Genomic DNA, 11996 nt, shown 5'->3' with positions numbered 1-11996 from the left:
TCACTGTTGCCAGTGATTTAGTCCCCTGAGGTCTGCTCTGGCTTTGCTGGTGCTTGGTCTGTGTTGGTATGGCCTGCTTTAAACTGCCCTCTTCTCTCAGCCTTGTGCAACAGACCCTTCCTGTGTACATTCCAGGTTGTCTTGGGCTGAAAATCAGCCTCACTCTGTCTCTTTGTGGGTTCTGCAACTCTAGAATTTGTTCAGCCACTTTTTAAAGGCTTTTGAAGGGGTTTGGGGGAAACCTTAGGCAAGTCACTGCATTCACTATTAATAGCCCCCTTTGCCCTCTCCCATACCCCCACATAAAAAAGACAATCATTATAGCAAATGTGAAGTATCAAACAAAAATACACATATTTGCCATGCCCAAAATCTATGTTACATTCTGTACCTTATTCCCTCACCCCTATTTTAGCATGTGGGTGGCATGCTTTATTATCAGTCCCCTGATGTCAGTGCATTGGTTATTCATTGCATTAATAAATTCTGTCTTTCCAAGGTATTTTTCTTTAAGGTTTTATTATTCTATAAATTGTTCTCTTTGTATTGACCATTTTAATCTGCACTAGCACACACAAGTCTTACCAGCTTTCTTTGAAACCATCCCTTTCATCAGATCTTAAAACATAATAACATTTCATTACATTTATCTATCACAAATTGTTTAGCCCCTTTCCAACTGATGGGAGCTTACACAGCTTTCAGTTCTTTGAGAGAACAAATAACAGTGCTATTTATATTTCTGTATTTTGGGGTCTTTTTTCCTTTTTATTTTGTGGGGTAAGAGTTGAGTAAATCAATCAAATATATAAGAATTACAACAATTTGCCAGTAGACAAATGGTTAAATGAGATAAAGAGATGGTTTAAAAAAAATCCAAGCTATTAATTGTCATGTGAAATCACTTACATTAAGTAGGTTAAAGTTGAACAAATCAATCAACCCCATCCCACTTAATGTAAATTGTAAGATGGCCAATCACTCTTAATCATAAGCCCTAGACTAAGGGTGGAAAGTCATTTGATGAAATTAAATGATGACAGAAAGGAAGTCTGCTCTAATTGGCTGAAGAACTTTGTAATGCCCTCTGGATCCTGTAAAAAAATACAATTGTCTGGAATTGGGGAGTTCTGGTAAATGATTAGCCAGGATAAGGGAGTCATCTGAAAAGATGGCACAAGCCTATCTTTCTAGCAAAATGTATGAGAAGAAACTGTCTTGTCAGGGACTGGGGTGGGGGTTAAGGTATTAGAAGCAGGAGACATTGCATTTGGTCTTGGCCAACTGTCATCCATAAATATAGTGTTCTTAATCCCCCTTTCCCTTTCATTGATTCCAGTTCAATCCCTGCCAAATTTCATGAATTTCCATGTTGAATTCTGTGTGTGTGTGTGTGTGAATGTGTAGTCAATACTATATTCTCCCATTTAGATGAAAGGAAGGTTCGTGTGTAACCAACTATCTCCACTCTGTCCCATTTTTATATAATCATATCATTCCCCCTTTATGGGATCTTATAAAATGCATTTTCTTCTTCATTCCTTTTAATCTAGTATCTTCCTGTTTCCATCTGTTTCTCTATTAGAACATAAACACTTCATCATCTTACAATCTTTTCCTTTTTTTTCCATATTGACTCCTGTGTTTTCATTTACCTACTCAGCTAACAACCTACTCAGCTCTGCCTTCTTCATCAAGAATATTTAGAAGTGTTCCATCTTATTAAAAATCTATTACCCACTCCCATAAGATTATATTTAGTTCTGCCTAGAAATTTGTTATTGGTTGTAAACTTTTATCTTTTGGAATATTATATTAGAATTTTCCTTCTCTTTTACAAAGTCATTTGCCACATTTTATGCAATCCTGATTGTCTCCTTGAACATTGAGCTTTTTTATGTTTTAAACATTTGCTTTTTTTTTAACCTTGGAAGTGCTAAATTTTGCTTATGATTTTTCCTGGGAGTTTTCCTATGAGGAATTTTCCTTTTTGGGTTTCTTTCAGTATCTGTATTTTTCTACTTACACTTAGCCCTCTGGTTCTAGTAGGTGTGCACAGATTTTTTGCATGATTTCAAGATTTTTTTTTAATGTTTGAGGTTTTCAAGATAGTCTGATGGTTCTCTTATCATCAGTCCGTTACCTGTTTTCTGGATTGTTTATTTTTGCTAAGAGTTACTTTTTTTCTTTTAAAATTCGATTTCATTCTAGTATTGCTTTGCCTTTTCATGCTATTATTGATTTCTATCTGGTCAAATCAAATTTCCAGAAGTCTATTAGTTAATGAAGATATTACATGCTCTCTACTAAACTGTTTATTTTCATAGCATTTTTCCCTCTAGAACTTTTATTTCCTTTCCAGTTTTCATCTACAGCTCTCACTTCATTAATAATAATAACTGATGATTATATGGAACCTACTATGTTCCAGACACTGTAGTACTTTAAAATTATTATATTTTTTCATTTTAAATAAATTTTTATTATAGCTCAGTGATCAGTATAAATAACTAAAAGTTAATATCTAAGTGACAATTCTTTGGTTTCTCCTTAAGAAGTTTTCCAAAGCAATCTTCTGAAATATACAACTAACAGAATTTCAAAGCATTTTGCTCTCCAAATCATATTTTTGATGACAAATTTTAAAGTGTGAACTTGAGTATTTTTCTCATACTAGCTATCAAAAAAGAGAAATACCTCTAGGAAGTCATGAAAGAGCAACTACTCAATGATATTCTCCAATGAATATTAATTTGTTTAAAAAGCTTATCCTTATTAACCTCAGATATCAATCCACGGATAGCTTCTATGGTGGTCTTAGTTGTTGTTTCTTGTTGCTTTAGCAAGTTTGTCTTCTGACTTTCAGTCATGTGTTTCCATACTCAACATGAAACTCCCTCCTCCAAGCTGGGCTTCTGACTGCTCTAGTTTTTCAGATAAACCAAAGACTTGTCCAGTGGTACAGTCTGCATTTGTAAGTAAGCTGGAAGAACTCAGAGTATTTACCTAATATTTGTTTCACAGAAGTTCAAGCAATTTGAGATCCAAAGGTGATTTAAAGTAAGAGACTTCTAAAGCATAATACTGTTTGCAATGTACTCCAAAGTCTTCTATTTTATTTAGTGGAATAGTCTGGTACTCAGAGGGACCTTGATCTAATAGTTTATAGCCCTGTGGTTAGGTCCTAGAGGCACCAATATTCACTTTTCCTGCAGATATTGTTCTTATTGGGTCAATAACTAAGGCTACATATGGTTCTTGAAACTGCTGATTGAGCATCTGGGTGCTAACATCAATCCCAGAGAGCCAACAACCATAGTTAGGGTGACTGTGATACCAGCCAACTGCATTTTCAAGTCGACCCACCTGTTTTGCATTTTCTATATATGCTGCCATATATTCATATCCAGCAGCTTGGGCATTAACTCACATTTCAGTGCCCTCTACTGCTAAAGCAAACTGTCCATAACGATCATGGTTTCAACACTTGTCTGAGTTTCAATACCATAAGTTCCAAGTTGCCTCCTGAACTAGTGGGCATCACTCTTTTCAGTAGGGTTAAGACTGAGATCTTGCAGTACTTAAAGTAATGATGATCCTTGGTCCAGGGTTTGGCCACCACGATTTCCTACTGTTGCTTCTTGTACTTGTGGATCTCATAGATGCTCTGGGCTTCCTGCATGTGGTTGGTTAGTTCCCAGCTCTTCTGAGCCATGCAGCTCCCTAAAGCCACCATCACTGTGGATATGCCTCAGGGTCTTCCAGCTCTCTCAGCACTGCTCCATCAGCCACCCCTCCAATTCCCCCACAGCCTGGCCATAGGGCAAGAACTTTTGACCCTCCTCCCCCCAGAGTACCTGGGATCTGAGTTGCCAATTCTGATCTCTTTTAACCCTCATAACAACCCTGGAAGGTAGATTTTATTATCTTTTTTTTTTTTACCATAACATAAGAAAAGTGAGACAAACAAGGGGTAAATTACTTGCTGAGAGTCACACAACTAGCAAGTTTCTAAGGTTGGATTTGAAATTAGGTCTTCCTGAGTATAGAACCAGTACTATATATAACATATACCATACATATACACCAGCCAGTTGTGTGTTCTCTCTCTCTGCATGCACACACACGTGTGTATAAATGTATGTATGTATATGTGTGTGTACATGTATGTATATTTGGAATTTTTCACTTTTAGAATGGCATCTGCCACATCTTATGTAATCTGATTTTCTCCTTGTCCCAATGTATGTGTGTACATATGTATGTGTATATATATATATATATATATATATATATATATGTATATATATATATATAGTTGTGTGGAATTGGCATGACGAAATTTACTTGCTATAGTTTCTTCTTGGACTTCTTGATACTTTCTTGGTCTGTTGCTCTATTTTCATCTGTGTTAGAGTACTTGCAAGAGTTGATCTTTTCTTCTTCCTCTCACTTGGCTATCTTGAGGAAAGTCTTTACATATATATTTAATATTGAAATCATCCCCCCAAAAGACATTAAAGACATACATAGCAAGCAGACACTGGGAACCTACATGGTGAATATAAATACTACAAAATATTTAGCAAGAAAAAAAATGCCCTGGAAAAGTACCATGAAGAATATATCAGATGGCATGCTGCCATGGGGAAGAGAGGAAGGGTGAGAAAATTTGAAACTCAAGGGACTGTGGAACTGAATATTATAAACCAAAAGTAAAATAAATAATATTTTTAATTAAAAAATAAATTAAAAAAGAAAATATCAGAGAAATGTTCAGAAGGGAGAAGGGTCTGTCATGTCATGGGAACTGGGAATAGCAGATGAACAGACCCATGTGCTCTATTAGTCAATCAATTTAGAGAGCTCTATTTGGGAATTTTCGATGAGGAACACTTTTCATTTTTCTTCCTCTGAGGAAAGTGCATGGAAATAACCTTTTGGGGCTGGCTTAGGGTATGACCTTCTCTTTAAGTTTCTTCTCTTCCTATTCCTTATCTGACCTCAAGAAAATACAATGGCTCCTCATGCAGTGTTACTACTTTGGTGGGAGATAAGGAAAGGAGTTATATTTTATTTGTTTTTTTTAAGGTTCTCTTAGTAAGCTGAGCTGTGTGCCTGGGGGAGGGAGGGTGCTGGGAGCAGAGTAAGGCTCAAGATACTACAAAGTGCAGCATTTATCTCTTTTAACGCATCATGCCCCTTTCTAGTTGTGGCTATGTCAATAACTACTTAGCTTTCACTAACTCTTGCTCATACTTTCTTCATATCTTTCTGCAGAGTGATTTTTAAAATTCTGTGCTCTCCACTTCTGATCCCAGATAGGATCCTCCTTTTCAAAATGAGGAAGAAATTAATTTTTTAATGTTTTAGTGGCTTAGGCCTCCTTGCAATACTTGTCTAACTCTTGCAAGTAGGATTTTTAAATTAGTATCTACAGAATATCAAGCATTCCACAGTAAAATATACAGGATTATGAGTAGATGCTTTGTAGCAGATGCTTAGGAGGACATGGCCAAGAATCACACAGGATAAGAGAGCCTGAGAAGTTTGCAATCTTCCCTGTTAGAGCCAGGGGAAATATTTATTTTGATGAAATCATAAATCCAAATAAGCATTAGCTCTTTCATTGTTTATGGAGCTTTTATTTGTAACTTTACTTCCTTGATTTCTCTTTCTAGTGCTATCAATTGTGAATTGTGCCACACACAAAACTTAATTATAACTTTTGCTTTTCTTATTTATCTGAAGTATAACATATTTTAATCTAGCTTTTCATTTTTAATATGTATGTCATTAAACTTTAGGCATATTTCGCTTAGGATGCATGTTATTGTATTCTATTTTCTAATTAATCTACAACTTTCTTCCCTTTATAGCTTAATTCATTCCCTTAAGTATCAAGATAGCAGTTGTTAAGTTTGACATTTATTCCACTGCTTTCTGCAATATTGGTTTAATCAACATAAGGAACAGAATAGCTTGATTTCAAAGTATCACTCCAATTCTAGACTCTATATACATACCCAGACACAGAGACCTGGGCAGCACAACCTTACCCCAGTTCCACATCATCTAGATCATGGAATGCTACTCTTACTAGTTAATCTAGTGTGACCTTTTCTGACTTTTTCCCTAGCTCCCTATAGAAATGTATTTTAGGAATTATTCTTTCTCCCATTCTCCCAACATCCCTTTTAGCTTATTATTTGTATTTTGCACCCAGATTCACTGTAGGATAATTCTTTACTGAGCACCTCTCATGTTCACTTCCTCTTCAAGGAAATTTATGTTTGTGTATTTGCTTATCTGGCTTTGCTTTTTACCACCCCTCCAATTCCAATTTCTAGTAATCCTTTTTTCAGTGTTCCTTTTAAAAGGTGTGAATTTCAAAATATAATAGGCTTTCTATTTCTTGCAAGATGGAAATAATACATTACATTCACCCTTGGTTTTGGACTCTTGTTTACCTTGTTAAAATTCTTTTGTCCAGAGCTACATTCTTTTGCCAAGTTTGAAAATCTTTGGCTGCATTCAAATGTTTTATCATACAGGGATATGCTTAATAATCAGTATTTCAGTGAAGGCCAATTTTCCTAGTTTTTTCAGTAAATTGAAGTCTAGTCTTTCCATTAAATTGTAACCCTTAATGAGAAATCCTTCAGGATCTAAACTGAAATTAATTTCTGATGTGCAATTTGCTTTCTCCTGATAACTTCTAAGATGTTAACTTTGTCATTGTAGTTTTGAAATTTGACAAGTACATTTCTGAGTGTGTTAAATTTTAGAATTCCTTCTTTTGTTTACTTTTAAGAATTCTATCTGCCTTTGGTTTATAATATTTCCAGATGATATTGGTGTATAATTTACTATAATGTAGAGTCACTTTAAAATAATGTGAGAGAGGGAGACAAATTCTCAAATTTTGTTGTTGTTATTTGTTCTTCATTTTTGTCTTCATATAATTACAGATCATATATTTAGAAGTGAAAAGGATTTTTATGGTCATCTATTCCAATCCCAATATTTTATAGAAAAATAAACTAAAGCCAAGAGAGGTTAATGGACTTGCTAAGTCAGTTAAGTATTAAATAGCAGTCAGGATTTGCAGTTAGGTTCTCTGACTCTAAATCCAACACTTTCTGTTATGTAATATTGCATTTCATCTAAGATGTTTTATTCTTCAGTGTAACCATTGATTTGTTAAGATTTCCTATTGACTGTTACAAGCTGGAGAATTAGATGTTCATCATTCTTAATTTTATTTTTCATTCTTTAAATGTCAAGCCTTCCTTATTTCCCTTACTAAGTTTATTAATGATTTTATTTTATTTTATTTTTTGTTTTTTGTCTTTTTGGAGGGGGGAAGGCAGGGAAATTGAGGTTAAGGGACTTGTCTAAGGTCACATGGCAAGTAAGTGTTAAGTGTCTGAGGCCAAATTTGAACTCAGGTCCTCTTGATTCCAGGGCTGGTACTCTGTTCACTGTGTCACCGAGCCACCCCTATTAATTTTAAAAATTATCTTGTGGCAGATCCAGTTTCATTTATGAGGTGAAAATTTTTTTTCTTATTGCAATGTTCTTTATTGGGATCTTTCCTCACTTTCCTTTAACCCTTTATTTTAATTTTGCTTTTGTCCATTGGATTGAGGTTTTTGTTTTATGCTTATAGAGTATAAAAAGTAGTTAAACTCAAAGTTGCCTTTCAGACTTTAACAAAATCAAAGCTCTGGGATTCACAGAAATTGCTGTCTACCTCAACTTTCTCAACCCTTTCCACACCATATGTGAATTTCTTTAAAGATCATTATTAGTGCTTATTAATTATATAGAAAAGTAAAAATTTCACTACAACTAACATATACTACATTTTAAATTATACTTAATAAGAATGCAACATTAGCAATTGCCACATTGAGGTTTTATTCAAAGTGCTTTTACTCAGTGGTTTGTCCTTCCTTCTCAAAGAGGACAATGACATCAGGAAGATGATGACATGACTTGCAATTGACTTGGATATGAGGGAGGTAGGACTGGGCAAAGTCCCAGTCTCACTTTCTCCTCCTAAGCTATCTGGGTCCAGTGGCTAGATATCAATCAGGACAACTAGAAATGGCCCAGAATAATGTGAGACACCTAGGCCTTTTTAAGCTAAGGTCTTTTCAAGTTCTCATTTCAAGTGAGGCAAGGCCCATTCAGTGAACAGACCTTTTTAAGAAGTAATTCTAGGGAAGGCCCCTTTAAATAAAAATGAATGAATGAATGAATAAGTAAGTGAATAAATAAATAAATGAACTAGGAGAGGAAGACCCTTAGGGTAGCTGTCCAAAAGAAAAACAGTTACTGTTTACATTCACTCAGAACTTGGTGTGCTCAAAAAAATAACCATTGAAGTGGTGTTTGGGCAGAGACCTATTGTTGTCCTATCTATGAGATCTAGAGTGAAATGGGTTTAAGTTGTGATCTTTGAAAAAGAAATCTTGCCAGTAAACACCAAGTTAACTAGATAGGTTTTAGCCATCAAAATTTACCTTCCTTTGGGAAGAAGACCCTCAGGTAAGAGCTTAATACCAGAGGAGAGGAGAGAAGAAGAGAGGGAAGGAGAAGAGAGAAAAGGGGAGGAGGGACTAGAGGATTAGTTGAGTTGCCTAGTCAGAACTGGCCAGCTGGGTCCCCATTTGGTCATGTTGTGGTATGGCATTAGATCTAAAGTCCTCTGGCACACACACACTCTGGAATTTGAAAACAGCCACTAGCACATGTCTCTGACATCATATCCAGATAACCCTGATATCCAAATGCAAAAGGTTTCTTTCCAAAGATAATGGGGGAAAAATTTAGATGTTTCCTTTGTATTCACAAAGAAATGTCCCCTTTATTTGGCATTTTTTTCCATGAAGTAGATAATAAATCAAATTATGATCTAAAAGTTCCCTACTCTTATGGAGGCCCTAGGAGTAAAGTGGTTTATGGTTATGGGGGAGGGTGTCTTTTGATGGGCTGAGAGGGGTAGTGCACAGAGTTCTGGACTGAAGTCAGGAGAAAATTATTTAATCTTAGCTTGGTCATTTTTTTTTTTTTTGCTCTCATCATGCCAAGTCACTTAACCTCAGTTTCCTGGCTGAATAATCGCGATAACAATAAACACAATAGCTGCATCACAGGATTTTGTGAAGATCTATGGTAATCTCATCAAAATGAAGGCCTTTAAGTTACTTTCCAGATACAAGTTTATGCCTATGTTGTTGATGATAATGGAAGAGATGTGGTTCTGAGCACAAATGTAAGAATTAATATTCTAGTAGAGTAATATATATTCTCATTTAAATCTATTGAAAAATAGGAGAATGCCGATTGGAAGTCTATAGAGATGTAAGGAAGGGGACAAATAGGTCACTTCTAGCTTTTTTCTGGTAATAATCAAACAAGGCAATGAAGAAATACACAATTTTTGGAAAATGCTGGATTATACGTAACTAATTACAGAAATATTTAACAATAATATACATTTTATTCTATATGGCCATGTGTTGCTAAAAAAAAAGGTATAAAAGACACATAAGATTATGATCCATGAATTCTAAGACAAAGGAAAAGTAACAACTAGTGTTTATTTCTTTCATTTTTTATGTTGCACCAAACTAAGATTCAATTTACTACTAATTTATAGTTAAAATATTGTAACCTGGACATAAAATGATTGCATGTTCATATTCTTGATGGATTTTGCCTTTAAGAAAATTAAACTTTAATTGTGTATCTTGTCATGCACTTGTTAATTTTCCTGATTATCTTTGCTTCCCTTCTCCTATTCCAAGCATCTTCCTACTAACTATATCTAATTGTCTTTGTGATCACTAATTCTTCACTTTTAAAGCACAAATACCATTTGTATATGAATGAATTTTGTCACCTAACCATCATTCTTTTACATACTGGTTATGCTAAAGATATTTCTTTGAGTAGGGATTGTAGGCTTGGCTGTCCCTCCTCCTCCCTCTGCCCCACCCCTGCCTTTTTTTCCCAGAATAAGGGACCCAGGGTCTCTATAATGAAATAAGAGCTCATTTTGTCACCTTTATTCCTAATCATTCAAGGTTTTAATGTGACAAAACAAATAGAGCATTACAATTCAGCATCCTATATATTAATGTAAGACCATATCCACCCATCACCAACTTGTGCAATTCAAAACAACCCTAGACTTTTCTGTTATTTTCTTTTAATCTATTTGATGCTGGGTCATCAAATTTTGCTTTGTTTTTTTTTTATTTTAGTTTTCTCTCAATTGAGTAGTTCACTGATATTAAATAATAATGACTTGACACAGTGCCTAGAACATGCTAGGTGCTTAATAAATATTTGTTGATTATTGATTCATTGTGCAAATAGACGTGTTGAAAATCATAGTTTGTAAAGACTCAAGATGTCTAAGGAAATTTTCTACTTAGTGATGGGACTGAACAGAGTATACTCTGCAAATCCTGATGATAGATTTATAATGCAAAGAATTAAGAGAAGAGCAGGGAATTATCAAGTAAATGTAGATTTTAAAAATATTTCCTGAATTATCCAATCTGAATACCTGTGCAAATTAACCTGATTGGAAATTTGCCCTGTGCTGTGGTTGCAGTAAAATGCTAAGAGGAGTCTATCTGAATATGAATTTGAGGGGAAAGACTGCTGAGTGTTAAAACTAGTTTAGTTATAAAAAAGGAAAGGTATTTTCTTTTATTCTCTCAATAATTTTGTGATGCCTTCTCTCATAGCAAATTGTCTTTTCTATTTTCTTTCTTCCTCTCTTCAGGTTTCTTTTGATAAAATATGAAACAGACACCTTTGGACAATATTAATAGACCTAATACCTAAGGACAGATTTAAAGTTGGGGTGCTATTAAATGGAACATACAATATCTACATTGTAACTTAGATTTGTATCTATACTTGATAAAGTAGTGTTATTTCCCTTTTGTGAGTCTATCCCAAAAGTGTGTGATGAGGTCACCCTATTTCATGAAAATAAATGTTTTATCTGCTGTCTTGTTATGACTTGCTTCCCCATTGATAGATGTCTTGATGTATAAAATAAAACAGCATAAGAAAATCACCTCATAAACATTAATGTACCATAAGGCCTATTAATGGAGACATTTCTTTCTTCTCCTTTTGTTGCATACATCTTCAGAGACTTTCATTTTAAATAGAGGAAAAAATGTGAAACAGTTATTCATTTTCTGTAGAGAAAAATTATAAAATAAATTTGAGGTAAAAACTGTTATATTTTACAATTTATGCCTTGTTAGAATATTTGTAAAATAAGAGGAAAAGGAATATACTCTACTGATATGGGATCATCAAATCATTGGGGAATTCTGACAAGGTGGAGGCATTATGAGATTTTTATGATCTAAACCAACTAGGTTTTAATGAAGAGACTTAAAAATGATTTCTATATAGATTCAGTCTAGTTTTGAGGCTGTGTAGGTTAAAAAAAGGAAATTATTTATAATAATCATTTCCCAGTTATAAAATTAGCTATCACCAATCTATTCAAGTCTGATTGCTAAAGAAATCTGGAAACATTGGTCTCTCTGATGCTTGAAAAGCAGACTTTTATGATGGATGAGTCTAACTATTAAAAAAAAAATTAGTAACACTGAATTCAACTTTTGTATTATAGATCCAGCTGTGTGAGCTCATTGTACCATAAAAGTCAAACCAATTGTTTTTTCTAAAATCTTTCTCCTTTCTCCTACTTGCTACATGTGTTCCCTCTTCTATGTGCCTCATAAGAGTCTCTTCCTCTCTCTTTCTCTGACTATATATTTATGTATATGTATGTGTATGTGTATAGTTGTACATCATTTTACTTATACATGTGAAACAATAGATGTAATATGCATATATGAAAAGAACCGTAGGGGTATGTGTTTTCACCCATGCCACACATATCTATCTATCTATCTATCTATCTATCTATCTATCTATCTATCTAT

General features: G+C 34.4%; 1 pseudogene; it reads right to left on the bottom strand.

Moving 5' to 3' along the window:
- Nucleotides 1–2699: 2699 nt before the first annotated feature.
- On the bottom strand, nt 2700–3736 carry LOC138146709 (COP9 signalosome complex subunit 5 pseudogene; annotated as a pseudogene).
- Nucleotides 3737–11996: the final 8260 nt, after the last annotated feature.

The sequence above is a fragment of the Petaurus breviceps genome, unplaced genomic scaffold (assembly GCF_028583685.1).
Source record: "Petaurus breviceps papuanus isolate PSGF00001 unplaced genomic scaffold, PetGlider_PUasm1.0 90769, whole genome shotgun sequence".
NCBI lineage: Eukaryota > Metazoa > Chordata > Mammalia > Diprotodontia > Petauridae > Petaurus > Petaurus breviceps.
The sequence above is the reverse complement of the archived record's forward strand: the minus strand, read 5'-3'. Positions and strand labels throughout refer to the sequence as shown.